The sequence below is a fragment of the Plecotus auritus genome (assembly GCF_963455305.1).
Source record: "Plecotus auritus genome assembly, chromosome: 5".
NCBI lineage: Eukaryota > Metazoa > Chordata > Mammalia > Chiroptera > Vespertilionidae > Plecotus > Plecotus auritus.
Window position 1 is genome coordinate 139,024,611 of NC_137776.1, and position 21,225 is coordinate 139,045,835.

The window sequence follows — 21,225 nt, forward strand, 5'->3', positions numbered from 1 at the left end:
ATGTGTGCAGGGTGTGTGAGTGTGTGTGTGTTTGGTGAGGAGACTGGTATAGGAGAAATTCTAGGCAGAGGAAACAGCATATACAAAACCTGACACTTTTAGGAATCGAAAAGGAGGTTTTGCCTGATAATAAGGATAACCCCCTCAGTGATTCAGAGAGGGGACAAAGCCCCCATCACACAGGGCCCCTGGAGTCAGGTTTTTGGCCCTTAAGTGCACTGGTTGGCTACTAAAAGGTTCTAAGCAAGGGAGTGAAATGATCAAATTTGCATTTTAATAAGACTTGCTCTGGCTACGTGCTGGAGTTTGCACTAAGATTCTCTTCAGTGTCCTCCATTTGGTTTTCCATGAATTGTTCAGTCCCCATGAATTTTTCCGTAGGTGTCACAAATTCCTTTGCACAACATGAGTTTTATTTAATTTAGCCATAGTGTTAAAACCGCTAGGAGGTACAGCCTGGCTGAATTTGGGACGCCCTGTGGTGTGGTCTACACCTTCCCCAAAATACTGAAGGGGAAACTGGGAAGGCCTGACACATCTGAGCTTCTCAGGGCCGAGCTGGAGCCCAGGACAGGCCTTTGCACTCGTCCTTCGGGCTCTGTCCATGACCTCATCCTGCTAACAAAAAAGAAAATATTTTTCCAAAGGATGACTCACTGCAGAGCAAAATGATGAGATTTCCTTTTCTGAAGGTCATTAAGGTATGATAAACCTAATCTGGAAGGGACAAGTGTGGCATGCGTGAGGGCAGGAAGGAAGACAAAGGGACATTTTAGGGAATGCACGCTCTGATTGAGCATGTTGAGGGGCAGAGTGCAAACTTGCTCCGTATTTGAAACTAGGATGGGAATAGCAGGGACTGAAAATGTCTGTGAAGCAAAAACAACACTGACCCTGGCAGCCAGCAAGTGTCTCCGTGGAGGAGGGAGAGAAAAAGGGGCGGCTGCCAACTCTTAGTGCTCCCGGGCCTAGTCCTTACTCCTCTGCCCACATCTGACTGGGGCTGATTTCCCCAACAGGGAAGGCTAAAGACAGAGGACAGGGCCTGGGGGGCAGCTAAGACTTCTACCCACTAGGAGGTCTCTGGCCAGCTCAATGTCAAGTTGGCTTCCCTCTGGAGTCACCTGAGTGTTACTATCTGCCTGCCTTGCAAGGATCTTGCTGTGGGTGACCCTAACAGTCTGAGTTACATGTATGATCCAGAACTCAGACGACATATGCTGCCTGCTAGTTGTTATTCTCGATTGTCAGCGCACATCGCATTAGCTATTTAAGACAGTGTCAGGAATCTATTTGGCTCAGAAACTCTAGTTTGGGCTTTCACTGTTCAAATGTGGAATAATTTGAGCATCAAACTAACATGATCAATGACAGTCATAGATTACAATCCAGTGAGCAAATGAGGTAGCTTGAGTTGATAATGTTGTAATAAATACAGTAGTGTGCCAACTAATAAATAATGAAGGAATTGTGGAAACAGAAGCCCACCATTTAACAACCATTATAAGAATGGTTGATTCATGCAGGGATGATGAATGCACACTAAGGCTAGTGGATAGAGACTGCCCACTTAAGAAGAAGATATTGGTTTGGCCTCAGAATACCTCCCCCACAAAATACTTATCAATCCCAAAGGGAAACGTGGCGACTCTCAGTATAGACAGCTGACAGACAACCACCTGGACTGGGTGATCGAGGCTATAGCATCACGTGCCCCGGATGCTCTGAGAACAGCACAGCATCATGGCTGTGGTGCTCCTGCCTGGAAGGCATGGCCTGAGTCTAGAAACACTGATGGGATTCTACTTAAAAAATACCCTACAAAATAGCAGGTGCCTCTTTTCAAACTGCCAAGGTCATGAAGGAAAGGGAAGGCTGAGGCTGAGACCTGTCTAGATTGGAGGGGATTGAAGAGATGTGACAAATGCAGCACATGCACGTACGCACACACAGATGCAGAAACGATGGAGCAAATGTGGTCAAATGTTACCCACTGGGGAATCTGAATCATAGCAGCTAGTTAAAGACAGTGTCAGGCATCTATTTGGCTCAGAAACTGTCTTTTTGGGATCTTGCTGTTCAAATCTGGGATAACTGGAGCATCAAAATAACAATGTTAATCATTGCGTGTCGCCTGTGTGTGAGTGTGTGTGTGTGCATGTGCGTGCGTGCACGTCCACATGAACAACTGTAAATGTCTGTTTGTCCCGTGCTGTATGTAAAACCTGCCTTCACTGTGCTGCAGCGTCTCTGGGGTACGTGAGTGCAGTCAGCCAGTCACCAGGGAGCACAGCCAACACTCCACTGCTGCTTGGATGTCATAAAGCAGCTTTTTTTTTTTTTTTTTTTTTTTAAAAAAAAAACAGGGGCTGATGTCTCTGCTCTCCAGTATTACACATTCTTTGAGGAATTTTACATGTGTTTGAGGTATCCTTGTAAACTTGTAGAGCTTCTCAATTATTAATCTTGCAGACTGATGAGCCAGGAGCCCCCTTAGAGAGAATGCAGTCTGAAAGATCCTTTCTGTGGCATTAAAAGTCTTCAACAATTTAGCCCCAATCCAGCTCTTCCCCATTTCCTCCCCACCCTGAACCTCAGCCCACCGGAGCGACTTGCAAGCCTACCTGCCTTTGCTAATTCTGTTTTCTCTACCAGCACACACGCCCTTCCCCAGCCTCTGCCACCTGTCACAATTGGCTGTATCCACCTTAGGGCCCATCCTTTGTAAAGTCTTCGCTTATCTCCAACTGTTCTGTTCTGGGAAGAACTGTCCCCTCCTTCCCTCCATTCTCCTAAAACACTTTGCCTATACTTATGGACACGTGTTGTAGTTAGCAGGCACAGGACTGCCTTCCCCTAACAGACTACAGGCAACCTGGGGGCAGGAACCACGCAGTATTTATTTTCCTATCCCTCACCACACAGCATGGTGCTTGGCACACAGCATATTCAATGTTTGTTGAAATGAAAACTCCCACGTCTAGGCATGTACCGATTATAATAAGTGTGGTGGAGAAAGAGTGTAATGATTAAAATCAGACACTCTAGGGCCAGACTGCCTGAGTTTGAATCCTGGCCTTGCCACTTTCCAGCTGTTGGCAAGACAGATTCTATCCCAGTGGTGCAGTTGGGAAAAACAATGGCCTGCTTTGCAGTCCTGCTGTGGACCACTGAGAATGATGCCTACTGTCCACTATTACTGGACCACTCTGTAGTCTGGTGACACATATAGCCCTGGCATCCCAAGATGATCCAGAACTCCCCTCCTCCACCCTGCCCTGCACCACCCCCCTACTGACCTCCTGAGAAGGTAAAGTTTGAAGTGTTGAAATGTTTTTTCAAAATCAATCGAGTTTGCTAAAATATTGAGGTTTATATTGGTTTCTGCTTCCCAGAGTGGATGAGGGAGATGCTGGCGGAGCCTGCATGAGACTGTGCCTGTGCATGAGGGTACGCAGTGGGGTGCTGGAGCTGGTCAGGTGGAGAGGGGGATCGAGGCTATAGCATCAATTAGGCATTGGAAGGAGGTAAAATAAAACTAAGCAGAAGTAGGCAAACATCCTCCAACCTTTGAAAGTATTATTATGGCCCAAGTTAAAATATTTCCTTGTCACAGTAAGAGGGCAAAGGTAGGCACTGATGTTTCTGAACAAACTCATTCTCGTACCTCTACCAAAGTCGTACGAGTAAAGCGCTCTTTAACACAATGCAGAGACGTGTGCCTTAGACCCAAGGGGCACCTTCCCATCCAGCCAGGATGGCTGCCTAAACTGGGGGAGGTATGGTTCTTTTCTGTATTGTTGTTAACTCTCACCCAAGGGTATTTTTTCCCCATTGATTTTTAAAGAGAGTGAAAGGGAGGAAGGGAGGGGGTGAGAGAGAGAAAAACACTGATGTGAGAGAGACACATCCATTGGTTGCCTCTGGCATGGGCCCAACTAGGAACAGGGAACAAACCTATAACCAAGATATGTGCCCTTGACTGGGAATCGAGCCTGCAACCCGTTGGTTTGTAGGCTGATGCTCTAACCACTTAGAAACACTGGCCAGAGTGGAGGTATAATTCTTTTCATAAAACAAGAACAGGAGCTGTCAATATCTCCCAGTTCACTCACACGCAAGGGGAAGGAGGAATCTGGAATCGCTCCATGCCGCAGTAAGGTCTGAATGTGTGAAATGAGGGGGTTGGTGCGACTCCGTGATTTCCAAAGGTTGCTTCCAGCCTGTGACTCCGACTGCACATTACACAAAACTTCCTAACACCTCATGCTATGTGATCAAGTGAGGAAAGAAGCTAATTGCAGCAGCTGTCAGACGAGATGTGCAGGCAGGCAGAGCCCGTGGCCTCGCTCTCTTCCCAGGTCAATTCGCAGCACCTTTCCAGTTGCACCACAACACCTGGCACCACCTCAGGTTCCCCACATGCCACTTCCCTTTGCTGTATCACCAGTTCTACTCAGGGCGTGTCTCAGGCGCCCAGAAGCCAGGCTGCAGGTGAGCGGCTGGGAGGGAAGGAAGTAGAAACAGTTGCTGTTCCTGGGAATGGAACGGACTGTGCCTTAATAAAGGGTGCGTTACGTTAAGGAGGCCTATGACATTATATTAAGGTGCATTCTATTACAGAGGCCTCGAGGTTTACACAGTGGCCCTCTTCTCCATGGTTCAGTGTCAACCACAAGATGCAGTGACGCTTTACCCAAAATCTGTCTGAAATAGCCAAGATGCCAGTCTTCAGTACTTGCCCTTCACCAGCTTAGGCAGTGTTGCTCTTCAAGGCCCACTGTCTAATTTAAAAAGCCATTGCTGAAACACAGCCCGAATGTTCATGCATGCACCCAAGAGAACTAGCTCAGGAACTAAATTCTATTCTCCAAACATTCTTTAAAAATAACATGTTGCTCTTCCTGGCCGGTGTGGCACAGTTGGTTGGAGCATTATCCCGTAAACCGAAAGGTTGTGGGTTAGACTCTAGATCAGGGCACATACCTAGGCTGTGGGTTCGATCCCAGGCTGGGTGCATACAGGAGGCAAAAGGTTGATATTTCTTTCTCTCTCTCCTTTCTTCTTTCTCTAAGTCAATAAACATATCCTGGGGTGAAGGTTTAAATTTAAACTTAAATGAAATAACATTGCTGCTCTAAGCATAAATAGGAAAATGTGCCAGTTCAAAGGGTGATTGTTGAAGAGCTGAGAAGAAGCATAAACTTGGACTTTGGGACAGAAAGGGCTTTTCTAACACAATAGAAACAAACTGGGGAAGGGTTGAGGGGGGCTGAAATAACTGTATGAGTCTCGGCCCTTATTTTGTTTTATAGTGTTTATATAAGAAAAAGAAACCAGCTTTAAAAGCACATTCAGCAGCTCCCATTAGAAAAACTGAGCTGTAAACAAATGACCAAAAATGGATTTAGCAACAAAAAAGGAAACTGGGATTTAATTAAACCATAAACTCAAAAACTAAAGCCTTAGCAGACAGTACCACCTTTCACTCCTCTAACAATGATGGCTTTATGTTAAAGCCCAGCTAAAGCTGAAATTTTTACTGAACCAAAAATCAAGCTCTGAGTGATTCTTCCCAGCTTGTTAGTAGGAGCAAGTATTTTACATAACATACGGAGCCTGAGTTTCTATCCCACCAAACCCCCACCGGCAACATCGCACTAGCCTCGTCTTCTTCATTGGGGCTTTCTTACTTACCCACCCAGAAACAAAATAACTGATTTTCAGCAAGCAGGAAGCCAAGTCTCAGGCATGCTTCCCTCGGCATTAAAGGGACTACACATGGGCAGGCCAAGTGCCCAGGAGCTGCTGCCGAGAATTTATTTATACCCATTTGGAATTTCCTGACCAACCAGCAGCCTCCTGCCGGCCGCGGGTTGAATTCCAGGACTCTCTGGGCGTCAGTGAGACAGCAAAAAACTACCAACGAACCAAACTGCTAGGGAGGATCTTGACAACACAAGAGGTGAAGACAGACCTCTCCCATGCCCCTTCTGAGTTTCCAGAGGAACTCTACGCTATGAAATGCTAACATAGAAATGCAGCTGCGGGCCTGCTCATGCTGGGAGGACTTAGAAAGGCAGCAAATGCTTCCTTAAACCCCCACCCCACCCCCAAGCCTCCAGGGCTGAGGAAGGCTCCCAGCTATAATCGGAGCCCTGGCTCAGCAGCCTTCTTACGAAGGAAATGATTCCCTGTAATGCTGAACCCAGGCTGGGCTGGAGGCAAGTGGTTCCTTTCCTTGGTGTATTTTTATTTAAGGCAGCATGCAATTTGAAGGCTAAAAACACTCCCATTTGTAAACCACAGACCCAAACCTTTTTTTTTCCTTCATGTTCCCTTAAACATTTTACCTAAATTAGATCACGTGACTTTCTTAGACACAGAATTCGTTCCCAACCCCCCAAAAATGCATTCTGTTTTAGGGTGATCATATATTTGAGCAACCTTTGGTTTCTGTGTAAAAATTTAAAGAATGATATGTCCCTCTAATGGTTTTATTTCAATTCACCCCCTTTAAAAAATAAGAAAGAAGTTTCTTTTAAAACATTCGTCACCTATGCTTGAATACACTGGGTAAAAGTGAATCTAGAGGAAGAGATTGACAGAATTTTCTCTACAGGACAAACAAGCAAAGCCAGTTCTCAACAATAAAGCAGAGATTACCAAAGATTAGGGATGACTCTAAATGGCCTGCTTTGTAAAGTTCAAAACAGGGGAAAGGCAAAGTTTTCAAGGGCCCACTGCATTTGTCTCCTTTAACTGGTTCAGTTTTAGTGTCTGCACCCTCCCCCCATCACTCCATTTATCTTCCCCTTCCATTCTCCCAGCCCGCATCTGGGGGCTGGATACTTTAAGGGATTCTCTTTGGCACAGACATTTTTCTGTGTGAAGCTACAATGATTAAACTTTTTAAAATGATGTGGGATTCATTTAGGTTTGTTTTACACAAAACAAACAAACTGATTGAAAGAGAAATAAGCCAAGAACCAAGCTTCCAGTGCCAGATACTTTGAAATACAGGGTCCAAATAATTCCAAATTATGTTACCCAATACCTCCAACATCAGAGGTGAGATTTGAGTAAGGTCTGTTCTTATGATTTTGGGAGACTTTAGAAAACTTTATTGAGCTATTTACATTTCATAAAATTCACCCATTTTAAGTGTACTGTTGGGTGAGTTTTAGTAAACGTATACCACTGTGCATCTAACACCACAATCCGGTTGTAGAGAAGATCCATCATCCTTAAAATTATCCTCAGGTTTGTTTTATCATTTGCTTTTAACAGGTAATTTTTCTTCTCTGGGCTTTTGAAAAAAGCCTGGTGTTATTTAGTCACATCAGTATTGTCCCAACTAGATTCTAATATCAAAAGTCTTGTTCTTAAGAATTAAACTGAGGAAAGCAACAGAATGTAGTATTTCTTAATCCTGCAAAGCAAAAATATCCTGCTAAATTTTTATTTTCTTTTATATTGTGTTCTGGTAAGAATAGAGCTTATTCTACAAAGCAGTTGAAGGTAATGATCTCGCATGTGTGCTTCTATGAAGGAGAGGTCTAGCAGAAAAAAGTCATTGTATGCAAATAAGTCTCTAGTCCTCTGATAGAGAGGACGACAAAGGGTGTAATGGGAGAAGAATTAAAAATAGGAGAGTCACAAAGGCTCCCATTGTAGTGACAAAGGCACACCTGTCTGCCTTTCCTCTCTCTTATAATTTATATACAAAAGCAGCAGCCAATCGCAGTCTGGGAGGATGAAGATGTACGCAAGGCTTTTCTTCCTCAGATAGGTGGAGAGCAGGCAGAAATGGTGACTCCCAGTGAGAAGCGCAATGCGCCTTAGACAAAAGCCTTCTGTGTTTCCCAGGCTGGCTGAGTGAGTGCATTGACAGTCTTCCCATGAGGGTGGCTGCAGAGTTCTCAATCAAGCATACCTGAGCCTATGCTTCTTCTAAGCTTACTTAACAGGATTACTGCATCAAGATCTTTCTCCAGAGGGCCTGACCCCAGGTTTAGAGATAAAGCCAAAATCAAATGAAGTAATGACTGGTAACAACGAGTTCTATTTTGGACATTTTAAGATGCCTATATCCTGACATGCCCTGAATTTACCTTTCTCCTCCTCTCCTTGATTTCTTACCACTTCCCAGTCTCAGAGACACAGCACAAATGCACCCGGGTTATCTGTCTCACAACAGCCTCCTTGCCCCCATCTTTCCCCACCATGCACTGCGCACAATTCTTCTTGACCGCACTGTTCCAAGTGTGTCAGACATTTATATGAACTCGTTTAATCTTCACAACAACCCTATGATTGTCGGCAGTTCACAGGTGAAACTCATGTCATCCATGTTGCTACTCTACTGCTCGCGCCTACTGGACTGCTGTATTAATGCTACACTGCACTGGAAAGTCACACACCAAACACGTTCTTTCCTGTAGCCCATTAGCAGCCGTGGGCAAACTACGGCCCGCGGGCCGGATCCGGCCCGTTCGGCTGTTCTATCCGGCCCGTTCGGCTGTTCTATCCGGCCCTTGGAGCCGAAAGAGCGGAGGGTTCTCTTGCTCTCCCCTCCGCTCCTTTACTTTGAATTTATATTAGTTCACACAAACACTCCATCCATGCTTTTGTTCCGGCCCTCCGGTCCAGTTTAAGAACCCATTGTGGCCCTCGAGTCAAAAAGTTTGCCCACCCCTGCCTTAGAGGGCAAAGCAAGCTGGGGAAGGGGAGGGGAGCCGACATTTCTGGTGGGTGCTGTTTCAATGCTTTTGCTTGTACCATTCCTTCCCCTTCTGATGTACACCCCACAGCAAACCTTCTCGGACAAAATATTTCTAGTTTGCAAAGATCAGCTAGAATACCGGTTCTGCCCGCAGTTGTCTCATCTTCCCAGCCCCCTTTTCCAGCCAGGCTCTCAGAGTAGCTTGTTTTTCCCCTGTTCCAATCTGTGCGCACACCTTACTTTCCTACAAACTTACAGGAGCTTTGTGCTTTTCATCTCAACCACAGCTGTGGCCCCGGCCCTGCAGGTGCCCAGGACGCATTCGGTCAATTAAATTCCTTGGTGAGGAGCCAAGCTTGGGAGTATTTCCTTTTAAAGAGCTGCATGAAAATGTCAAGGACTCTGAGCCCAGGCCCTCATTTTACCACTGAGGCAGGACAATGGGTGAGGGGACTAACATCACCTTTGCCATTCAAGGTGAAGTTGCCAAGGCTGGAACTTCCCACAGCAAGCATGTCAGAGCCACAAGTTCTCAACCCCGCTGCACAATCAAAGGGCCTGGGCTGTTTCTAAAAAAGCCGAGTCACTGTCGCACTCCCACCCCAATGAATCAGAATCTCCTGGGGTGGGGCCAGAGGCATCAGCAAGTTTAGAAGCTCCCCAGATGAGTCTATGCCACAGCCTGGGATGAGACACTGGGCTAGAAATCAAGCAAAATCTGAAACTCAAAGTGTGCTCTTCCTTTAGGCTAAAAAAGAAGCTGAGAGCCAAAATTGGGGGCAGCCCTTCAAGCAATTCAAGTACCTTCAGAGTCCCGATCACAAGTTCAAATACCTTTAGAATCCAGGCCAGCAACAGAAAGGAAGGGGTCTGGAGGAAGTTGGGGGAGACCAGAAAGTCCCTGTCCTCTCCAGTTGCCTGTGGACCAATAGAAATACTAGTACACCCCACTGATGTGCCAGATCAGTGGTTGGCAAACCGAGGCTCGCGAGCCACATGACCTAAGCATTTAAAAGAGGAACACTGTGGCTCAGTAGCTGAACTTCGACCTATGAACTAGGCCAGTGGTCAGCAAACTCATTAGTCAACAGAGCGGCAAACCGTGGTTCGCGAGCCGCATGTGGCTCATGAGCCACAGTTTGCCGACCACTGTGCCAGATCTTTTGACTTTTCAAGAGAAGCTGAAATTTTATATGAAATTGCCTAATTTCAAACACTTTGACAATTGGTGGGGGGAAAAAACTGTATTTACCAATCCTGCAGGTTCCGATAGCCAGATCGCAAAAGGGGAAGAGGTGGGTGGCAGAGGCGGGGTGGGACTGGGGACTGGCGAGCAGGCAGAAGATGGCCCTGATCGCAGGCTAGGCCTAAGGACTCTACCCGCACACGATTTCGTGTGCTGGGCCTCCAATAAAATACATACTAAAAGTAAAAAAAAATTTTGGGGACAATTAATTCAAATTTTAAAAAAGCTTTGAGTTGGTCAAACAAAACATACTCCCAGGCCTCCGTGTGGCACCCAGCAAGGACTTCCCGGTATTCATTTGGGATCCAATTTCATTCCTGTTCCCATCCCTTTTCTTTTCACACTTTCTAAGTGGCCAACTTTTTCTCATTTTATATTGCAAGAGTCCTTGTTGGAACAAGCTATAACAAATTAGAAAAACAATTTTAATTCTGGTGCATATTAACTTAATCGCTTATGTTTAAATTTAGCTCTTTTACTACTAAGACGTTAAAAGAGAAAAAATCTCATGGATCCAGACAACAGTGGAGTGATTGCAGGTGTGGGTGGGTGGAGGTGAAAGAGGGCACGGGGCGGGGGATAAATGGTGATATAAAAATAAAATGAAGAGAAATAAAGAAAGAAAGACAACAATCAAAGCAACAGTCCAGGATCCCTTGCACCATTTCTCTCACAGGTAAACTTAATGTGCAAAATCCTGATTTATAAGCCTACCTGTAAGAAATCATCTTAAAAAGAAACAGATTGAAAGCAAGATGCTGTTACCACTTTTTAAGAGGGCCTGAGTTATTTCTGCTGTATTTGAGACTTCTTCCCAACCCCTAACGAATTCAAATACCTTATGAGCTACTTTACCCGTCTTTTCTCAGACTGTGATGGGGTGTGACACCAAAAGCTGGGTGTCTAAGGAAACCACGGTGAGGAAGAAAAGCGGGTGTAGTTCCTTTCCATGTCACCACAGCTGCTTCTCCACCCACATCCACCAAAGCCTAAGGGACTGTCAGGACTTGAAGGGATTACAAGGACAGGTCCAGCAAGGGCTCCCAGCTCTCTCTTGCCCTGTGAGGTGTGTACAGTGTTGGGTGTTGGAAGAGGACTCCTTGGGACAGGGATTAGAAGGATCTGTTCCTAAAACTGAATGCCAGGGGAGATTTTCCCAGGAGAGGCCACAATCAACGAGGAGGGTGTGTGCCCTGTGGAGGTGTGAGATTCCACTCAGGTGAGTGCAATTAGGAAGAGGATGCTGCCCGAAGATGGGCCTATCTTAAAAGACCAGAAAAAGTCCTCTTTCTTCATTATACCCTACTCAACCAAGTGCATTTCCCCACACATATTTGAGCCTTAACAATGGAGTCACAATGAATTCATACACATTAGGATTCCTTTTCAGTCTGGGTTGCCCCAGGATTATTACTTTAATCAAATTTAAACAAGAGACTGTCACGCCAGTATTCCTATTGCTTGGGAAACTAGTCAAATACCCTGGTCTTATACTGTATAATCACAAATGGAACCAGGATTTCACAAAATTCTAGATTTATTGTAAAGGATTACTTTAGTTATTTCCTTCAACTAATAAAAAAATAAGCAATGCAAAAAAAAAAAGAAAAAAAAAAGAAAAAAAGAGAGACTGTCACGCAATATGCTTTCATTTTTGATTTAAAATCAACATTTAAAAAAGTCAAATGGCCCTAGCCGGTTTGGCTCAATGGATAGAGCATCGGCCTGAGGACTGAAGGGTCCAGGTTCAATTCTGGCCAAGGGCACATGCCTGGGTTGCAAGCTCGATCCCCAGTAGGGGGTATGCAGGAGGCAGCTGATCAATGATTTTCTCATCACTGATGTTTCTGTCTCTCTCCCCCTCTCCCTTCCTCTCTGAAATCAATAAAAATATATTTTAAAAAAAAGTCAAATGACAAAATTAACTGAAGCACAAAACCAAATAAGGGAATTAAAACTTTAAATTAGATTACCACAAAGACTATAAAGGCTGTAAATAATCAGTGATGATAAGGACAGTTCTTCACATCTAAAAGGGGTGACAGACCTGCAGAGACCTTCCCAAGAAAACCATGGGAGAGAAGGAAGGTAGGCCAACCGGCCACACTCCCACCTGAGAGGTCACCAACTCAGGTTCTCATCCAGTTTCAACCAGCCACCAAAACAGTCTAGATACTAGGCCTGGGACAAAAGAAACCGACCAGAGTTCCACCTCCTCTCTCCCTGGCTGGGTTGCTAACAAGCGGAGAAAGGAGAAAGGAGAGAGGCCATGAAAGAACTTTCCAAATGGCCTGTGACAATAACCCTCCCTGGACAACCACATTATATCAGGTCACCTCTCCCTGAAACCCAAAGCATTTAACAGACATGATCATTGTAAGCCTCCCTAGAGTACGTGATGGAAAGAAGGCAGATACCAAAACTTCCACTTAGAGGAAGAAGAAAGCAAGCACGTGTGTGTGACAAATGAAAGTCACCTGTTCATTCAGGCTGGGAGAAAACTGCAGAGGGCATAAAAATATAAGACTGGCAACTGGCAGGGCTCAATCCCACAGATTCGTAAGTAGGCACTGTCCTGCATTTTGCTCTGTATTAGATGCCCAGCATTATGCCAGCACAAAGTCAGTGTGCTGCAAATATCTGTTGAACACTGAGCATGTTGACTCTATACTCAGTACTAAGCAAGCCACGATGGGCATACCAAGATGAAGAAGACACGGATTCTTGCGTCTTCAGACCTCAAAGCCTACATATTAATGAGATACACAACCATAACTCTTACCTAAAAGCAAGTGATGACAACTACTTAATAGAATGCAAAGCTCCCTGGGAATAATGAAGAGGAAGGGTGACTTTCCACTGGGAGTATCCGAGAACACCTGTTGGAAAAGGTTAAGAGAAGAAGCAGGTCGTGAAGGACAAGAAGGGCTTCTATTAATAGATAAGGGAAAGACGTCCAGAGGAAGAGAACAGTGCTCTGGGCAAAGCCACTGAGAGGGGAACAGGACAGAGTGGGACTGGGGAACAGCAGCTGGGAGGGTGCAGGGGACCACACCTCTTTCACAGCTCTTTGGACAGAGCTGGTGTCTTGCTCCTTGGAGCCGTGGAAGCTGGGAAGGCTCACCATGATTTCTGCACGCATGAGGACTGGAGAAACAGAAATAGACCATGGATTCTATCAAAATAAGGCCAAAAACAACAGCTCAGAGTTAAGAGAAGGGAACAGAGATTAAATAGAGTGAACGATAAAATGGTTGGAGAGAAAGAAAAAATAACAAAAGTATAGAAAGCTGAATGATCCTTAATCTTGCCAGCCATCCTTAACAAAACAAAATCACAAAGCAGTGAGAGTAAAGCAAAGACAGACCCACTTTTGCAGGCCCTGAGGACTAGAGCATTCCACAAGAGGCAACAGCTGCCTTTACTGCCACATACATGAACGTGCAGTCACTTAAAAGCCAGCTACTGAATGAATGAACTGGCTGAACTGAAATATTTCTACTGAGTTCCAAGTCATTCCTTCCGGTAGTCCCCAAATGACATCCTGATTTAAATTCACCACTATTTGGAAAGTTTACTTTTTCATCATCGAAGTGTCCAAAGAATAACACCCCAGAGGAAAAGCCCCCGGCTCTGGGTCCCCTCTACCTTTCTGAAGATGTTCTGGTCTTGGGTTTTTCTTCACTTAAAAGCAGTATCCAGAGGTGGTGTTAAGTTCCAGCAGCTTTCTAGTGCCCAAAGAACGTCTGTGCATCCTTCCTCAGAGATCACAGAGCGAGTGTGTGTGTGTGTGTGTGTGTGTGAGATGCAGGAGAGTGCAGAAGGCAGTGCTCAGGGTCTGCTGGGATCCCTTACGGGACAGGCTGACAGAGCATGTGATGTGATCGCTTCCCCTCACACGGCCAAACAGCTGTCCTTGGGGCAGACGTGGAAGCTGTGGAGAGCGTGGTGCTAATGGAAAAATCTGGTGGCCCAGGACTTCGGTGTTTTGCAATGTTTTCCTGTAGGCTGCTGCTGCACTGCTGGAATGGTCTGACATGCAAACCATTCCCTCCTCCTCTCCCCACCTACAGACTTGCAGGTCTCCACCCCGAGTGCTATAAAAATCAGTGTCTCATCAGGCTGATTCACCCCTGGAAGGGGCGGAGTCCCGGTGAGGGTACATGCTGCAAGGAGCCGGCAGGTCTTCTGCCTCCTCTGCCAGGCCAGAAAAGACAAATCCATCTTTGTCCTCACAGCTGGAGGGGACCACACCAAACGGGCTGCCTCAAAAGCATGTCCCTGGTGCGCTCCCGATCTGAATAAAGCATCCCAGCCACTGGATCTGAAATGCTGGGGAAAAGGAAATAAATGTGCCGTACCTCGGCGGGTGTGTGGAATTAGATGAGGGGGATACTGAGAGCAGAGAGAGGGTGAACTATTTTGGGTGTTAGTTATAAAAACGTCAGAGTTGATGCACACGGACTAAGGTTTTAAAGGTATTAAGCAGCTGGGTTATGAATTATTAGAACTGTCACATCTGTCTCCCCTTTTTATTATTTCTAATCTGGGAATATTCTCCCTTTCTTCTTCCAGGAGACTCTTAAATGTGCCTTCCGGACAGAAACACTCCTAATGCCTTGGCCTGATGGGTGGTGGATGCCAGAGGAAAGGGCACCAGAACATGGGCAGGGATGGGAAAATCGGGCAGGACAAGCTGAATCAATGTTTTCACAAACGTATCTGCAAAGCTGATGGGATTTATCAACTAAACCAAACACTGTGAGACTAAATTTAGAGAATCACATGACTATCTCTGGATGCTACCTAACAGAAATCTCGTCCAAAATATAAAAGACCCCTTCGAGAGAAAACTTCTCCAATTAAGTAAAATTGTGAAAAAGAACCTAAAATAATCTCAGTACTTGTGACTATTAATAGCTAATGGCTTCCATAAACTATTACTCTAGTACCAGCTCCTTTAAGTAAAGATTCACATGTCAAATTGCAACCATGGCCACAACCTTTGATCCAGCTGGGAGAAATGTCACGGACCACTAAAATCTGGCTTGTCACAAACAGGACAGAGCAAGAGCAGTACAAAGGTTTAACTTTCAGGATGAGAACAAATCCCATGAATCCAACAACGTGTCCCTCGGCCCAGCTCTCCCACATGTCGATAGTTCTGCTTTTCTACCTGTTGGTTAGAAAGGCCTCCTGAATATTATAGAATATTATTTAACTTGAATTTTCAGCCATGGCTTGCTCTAAGAACTGCTAGGATTAGAAATCTAGTCACAATTTTTTTTTCAAATCCTCAAAATAGCAGCATGCTTATTTTTAAGTTGTGAGATCACTAAGGTTATAATATACAAATGGGCTGCAGAGCTTAAAAACTTCTCATTTTCAGGCTTCATAATGAACTACAACCCAAAAGCAGAACCAGGCTTTGCCTCCAAAACATGAGCATAGTCCTAAATCATATGGACATGAGTAAACCAGCTACAGCTCACTCCAAAAACATCCCGCAGAGAAGCCAGGAGGGGAAAAAGGGAAACACCAATTTATTTTTAATTAGAATTTCGAGACGTGTTGGAATGACTCTTATCAAATCTGATTTCCTGACTGGGTCTTCCTTGAGGTTTTTATTAGAGAAGTCTCCTCAATGCAATTTTAATTAAAATCTGTTGCCAGAAAAGAGCAAGAATTCACTATTCCTCTGAATTTGAGAACTATGCTAATATTTTTTCGTGCCAGATCAAAACAAACAGCTTTTCTTTTTATTTATAGAAAAGGACCCCGGAGCAGAAACCGAGAGCTTCAGTCACTCATTCCCCAAGCCCATACAAACCTTTCTCAGAAACGACACAGAGGAGATGAACTGGAATTATCCAGCACACAGGAAGAACGCAAACCCTGGAAAAGGAAGCTGCTGAGTTCCACTCCGATGGGCTGAGCTGGCTCACACAAGTCCTCCAAGAAAGAGGGGAAGTGCCTAATCAGAAGTCAACGCCAATACTCACGATGGGAAGTCTGTGGGTGAGCAGGCACAGGACACGCACGTCCTTGGAGGAAGGGCTGTTTTAATCCTTCGCCCCACGGTGCAAGCTTAGAGTGACAGCAACAGCTCAAGTTCTCAACACAGTGAATCTCCTTATGGGGTTTTTATTTGGTGTTTTTTCTTTCTTGTTGGCACCCACAAAGCATCGGAAGAAGTCTCCAACCAAAGGGTATCTGCCCAGCACCCGGATCCTGCCTTTCCTATACTTCCTACACTCACTGGAAGTACCTTCCTCTGCCTAGCTGGAGAGGTAATCACCTGTTTGAAATCAGACGCTTAACCCATTAAGACTCGCTCAAGGTTTGGAGCAAGAAAGCGTATTAGGTGAAGCTGGCTATGGCTTGGATTAAAACTCAAGCCCTGTAAACAGGCAAGCCCCGAGCAGGCACAGATCTTTGAAAACCTCTGAAGGAGCTGCATGAATCCTGGGGTTTTGTTTAACCAGACAGGCAGGACACCGAAACCCAGGTCTCCTGTTTGTAGGTAGTCTCGGCATTTCCACAGCCAGGAAATTCAAGGATAACGGCTTTTTACTTAAAAAATGTAACTGTCTTTTCATCCACCATCACTGCGAGAAAATGAATTATTCCATTTATAAATGTCAGTGTGAAATTAGCCTTCAATAAACTAACAACTAACAGCTTCTTTTAAAGTTGAAATGCACAATCTAACTAAATTCAATTACTAAATGCATATAAGGTATTAGATATATTTTAATTTGCCTCTATAAAATAATTCACACGAAGAGAAAATAACTTAGCAACATGACCCCTATCGTGAAGGACATTTCATTCTTAACCATGCTACTTCTGGGTTTTATTAATTTTCTGAAATTACATACTTCCCCCTGGATCTGTTTAATCAGAACTTCACAGACACCACACTTCTGATTTTAATGTCAACAGAATGCCGTACGCAAAGAAAAGAGACTCTCCATATTGAACTTCTGGCTTAACCATTAACTTTTAGGTGACAAGTCGTGTTTTGTCACCTAAAAGTCGGGCAGGGAGATGGGACAGATAGAATCTAAAAGACCCCCCTCCTCTAGCTCTTACAGGTTTTGGTTCCACCCTCTCAGTGCTCCTGATACACCACTGAACACACCACTAATGGGAGAATGCAAAGCACAAGTAGGAACACACATTGGATCCTTTTGCAAATGGAACCAGGAGACCCCGGAAGGTCATGCCAGCTACCCACAAACCAAAGCAGCCCCAGTTTCTAATCAGCTCACCCTCTGCCTCTGAACCAGCACCGACACGGATGACATGCCTGGGACTCACCACGGAGAACACACCACCTCTGCTGTGCCCGGAGACTCTCTCCACAGATGGCCTCAGAAAACACCGGGGTGGTTCCAGCCAGACCAGTCAGTGCAAACTGGTCTTGCACTTGACAAACAGCAGGCAGTTCCTGCTGTCAGGGTCACCGCAGTGGGCTCAGAGTTCTGTTTGAGAAATACTCCTGCCCGGAAAAAATATTTACACAACCGAGAGTGGGCTGCAGGCGTTCCACCTGCACTGCCAGGAGTCTCTGGCTCTGAGTGACAGGGGGTATCAGTGGCCTTTGTACCTCCTTGAAGATCAGCGTGGAGACAAAGCCTGGAGCTGAATCACTGATGGGCTCACATATGAAATGTATTCCATTAATTTAAAATGACAACCACATTTTCATGCAATTCAATGAAGACTTTAATAAGTAAATAATGCATCTGTCTGGGGGAAAATGTATATATTTCGGCTCTGAAAGAGAAATAGCAAAAGAGGGCAAAACTGCAAATAAACTAGAAAAGGCAAGTATTCGCAAAAATAAAAGATGGTGACGGCAGGCATAAAAAAATCGCTCCATAGTGCTCCTCTACTTGTTTCCTTTAACTGCCGGACTCAGGACAGCAGTACAGCTCCTGCCCCAGTGCCTCAGCATCCGCCAGGCCCTGGCATGGCGGCACCTGTCCAGGTGTGTATTAGGTCAGGAGCACACGGCAGAGGCAGCAGGAGGGCAGTGATGCCCTCTGACATCGGACCTGCACCTTACATCTTAAAAAGTGTTTTTTATGGCTATCGTTTTATTTTTTTTCTCACAACAATCCTGTGAAGAAGGCAGGACAGGTATTATTATCTTCATCTGACAAATAAGCTACTTATTATTTGGCTTCTGAAGAGATTCTAAACTCTAATTAACGTTTCACAACATTAATTAGTGTTTAGAGAGGTATCAATCGGTGCTTCCAGTTTACAACATGATTCAGAAACTTGGGGAAAAGTGGACTGTCCCCATCTGAAAAATCTGCAGAAATACAGCGATGTGCCCTAACCCAGTGGTCGGCAAACTCATGAGTCAACAGAGCCAAATATCAACAGTTCAACGATTGAAATTTCTTTTGAGAGCCAAATTTTTTAAACTTAAACTTCTTCTAACACCACTTCTTCAAAATAGACTCGCCCAGGCCGTGGTATTTTGTGGAAGAGCCACACTCAAGGGGCCAAAGAGCCGCATGTGGCTCATGAGCCGCAGTTTGCCGACCACTGGCCTAACCAATGACCACCCTCCCCCATGTACTTCATAATTAGCTATAAGAGAACAGTCATAATCAATTATGATGCTCATTCTCATCACATTAAAAAATGACATAGGGACCTAGCTGGTTTGGCTCAGTGGATAGACCGTAGGCCTGCCGACTGAAGGGTCCTGGGTTCAATTCCAGTCAAGGGCACATGCCCAGGATGCGGGTTCGATCCCTGGTAGGGGGCATGCAGAAGGCAGCTGATCAATGATTCTCTCTCATCATTGATGTTTCTATCTCTCTCTCCCTCTCCCTTCCTCTCTGAAATCAATAAAACTATATTTTTTAAAAAAATGATTTTAGGGTACTCTTAGTGACACCATAATAAAATGTTTTAAATTAATAAAAACAGAACTGCGTTAGTCATCAGAAGTCCAATGAAGGATCTGGTGAGAAGAAGGTAACACTGACAAACGATTGACAATGACAGGGTGGGCAGGAAGAAAAAAGATGAAACAGGTCAGGTTGCCAGGCTTAGCAAATAAACAGAGGACACACAGTTAAATTTGAATTTCAGGTAAACAAAATACTTTTACAGACTCTGTCCAGCGAACACCTTAACTTCCTCTCGAAGATAAGATTCTGGAGGGTACGGATTTCTGCCTGTTTTGTTCATTGCTGTGTCCCCAGGGCACAGAACAATGCCGGCCACATGGTAGGTGCTGAGTGATATTACCCATATTTAACAAGCGAGGTGGTATGGGCATGGGTACTTGCTATGTAACCCCATTTTGTATGTCTGAAATGGATCCTAATACATTTTACAAATTACAGTATTAACTAACTGCTCTTACTTTCAAATCAGCACCTTTTATCCAATCTATCTGAAGGACGCACTGGGGAAAGTCAGAGTATAAAAGGACTTGTGACTCGTCCCTTACCCAATTGCAACTCTAAGCAGGGACCTGAACGTGGGATGATCAGTTGTCAGATGGCTTCCCAGCCAAGGGCGCGGTGTGGCCAGGTGGTGTTTTTTTCAGCTGCTCTACTTTTTTGTTTTCTTCTTAAAACCATGAACAGTGTTTCCTTTGCCAGTGTCCTGACCCCAACTTCTCATGGGATTTCTTCTCAAGTTCTATGGAGCTCAAAGCAGTGATTTTTTTCAGGGAGATAGGTGGGAGGACCCCTTTTGGGCATAACACATCTAGGGGAAGTATAATTTTAAAAGTGCATATTTAATATTATATTATATCTTTGGAAAATAAAAGTAATATCAATTACTCCCCATTTAAAACTCCTACTAAACTACCCAAATAATTTATCTTTTTCTCAGGGGAAAGATTAGTAACCGGCCTTCATTAGCTGCCATAAAACTCTCTTCATCCCATCTTAATCTGAGGCCTGTAAATTTCATGTTAATTTCATTTCAAAAATAGTATATTTATAACAAGCATATACTTTTGCATTGTTTGAATTTGCCTAAAAAAAAACCAAACCAACAACAGTGGGTATTTGTTTTATAATACAAAATGGGAAAAGAAAAGGTAAAATTATTTTTATGAGCACAATCTTAGCTATGTGAAATATAGGGTGTTCCTAAAAAATGTATACACAAACTTAGCATAATTATAAAGGCAGTGTTTATTAAAATATATTTCATTTTCAAAATTGAGCTATCAGCTGTTAAAGTGTATATACATTTTTTTGGGACACCCTGTATATAAGATATAAAGACTATATGAAAATTGAACAGAACATTTATTTCTGGGTGGTGGTATTACTAGTAATTCCTGCTTTATTTTTTTAGACAATGCTACACATCTATATTTTAAAATGTTCTACACTGAGCATATATATGTATATGTGCTGCCATGTATATGCAGATACAATGTATATATGTTTAGATAGCTGTATGTGTGATTAAAGTAATTGTATATGACTGAGCCTCTAATCAGATTTGCTTACAGGCTTGCTGAGGTCATGGTGACGAGAATAAACAAAAACCTTCCCTTGCCTGGTCCAGGTACCTGTGTACATGAACAAGCCATACCCTGAAACCCAGAAGCCGCAGTTAGAGAGCTTTCCTTTGCATTCAAACTCAGTGCCCAGGCCCATAAGGCAGGATGCAGGGGAAAAGGAAAGGTTATAGCTGGATCATCAGATTTCAGGAACAAGAGAAGAGAGAAACTTCAGGACAGTCAAGTTGGACAAGGAATTAGGGACAAATGGAGTAGATGTCTAAACCCTTGAAGATAGATATTGTCAGAGACTCCAGAAGGTGGAGGTTGGAGACCCCCCCCCCCAACCCCCCACCCCCCCGCCAACAACAACTCCAATTCCCACCTTCCTCTGAGCGTGGGAATGGAAGTGAGGGCAGGGAAGGAAAAGGAAGGAAGATAACAGCATCGCTAGATTGAAACCTGCCCACGACTCTCAAGAAATTTCACAATGCTTCAGTCTCCTTCCTTATCAAATATTTCACGAGAGAAACTGGTAATAATCCCGACTTTTTTCACGTCACTTAGGTAATTTACTGAGCTTCACTGTGCTACCAAGTAGGGATGATAGTGCTGGCGATGATGAGAACAGCGTAATCGCATAGCGACCCTGCGAGGATTAAGTATGAAAATGCAGGCAAAGCAACTTGGTCATTGCAGTGTTCATTACATGTTAGATATTGTCATTCATATTTTATTGTTGACAGCAGTCCT

The 21,225-nt window shown here is 44.4% G+C and overlaps 1 protein-coding gene across 4 annotated transcripts in view; it reads right to left on the reverse strand.

The window, feature by feature from the left end:
* KANK1 (KN motif and ankyrin repeat domains 1) overlaps nt 1-21,225 on the reverse strand; it is a 205,227-nt gene that overhangs the window by 41,065 nt on the left and 142,937 nt on the right. Inside the window, exon 1 of one of the 4 annotated variants that reach the window (XM_080668066.1) lies at nt 17,246-17,309. The exons of the other annotated variants lie outside the window; for them this stretch is intronic. The gene's annotated coding sequence lies outside the window, so the exon portion shown is untranslated. Of the gene's footprint in view, nt 1-17,245; nt 17,310-21,225 lie in introns of those variants that run through there. 4 annotated transcript variants of the gene reach the window in all.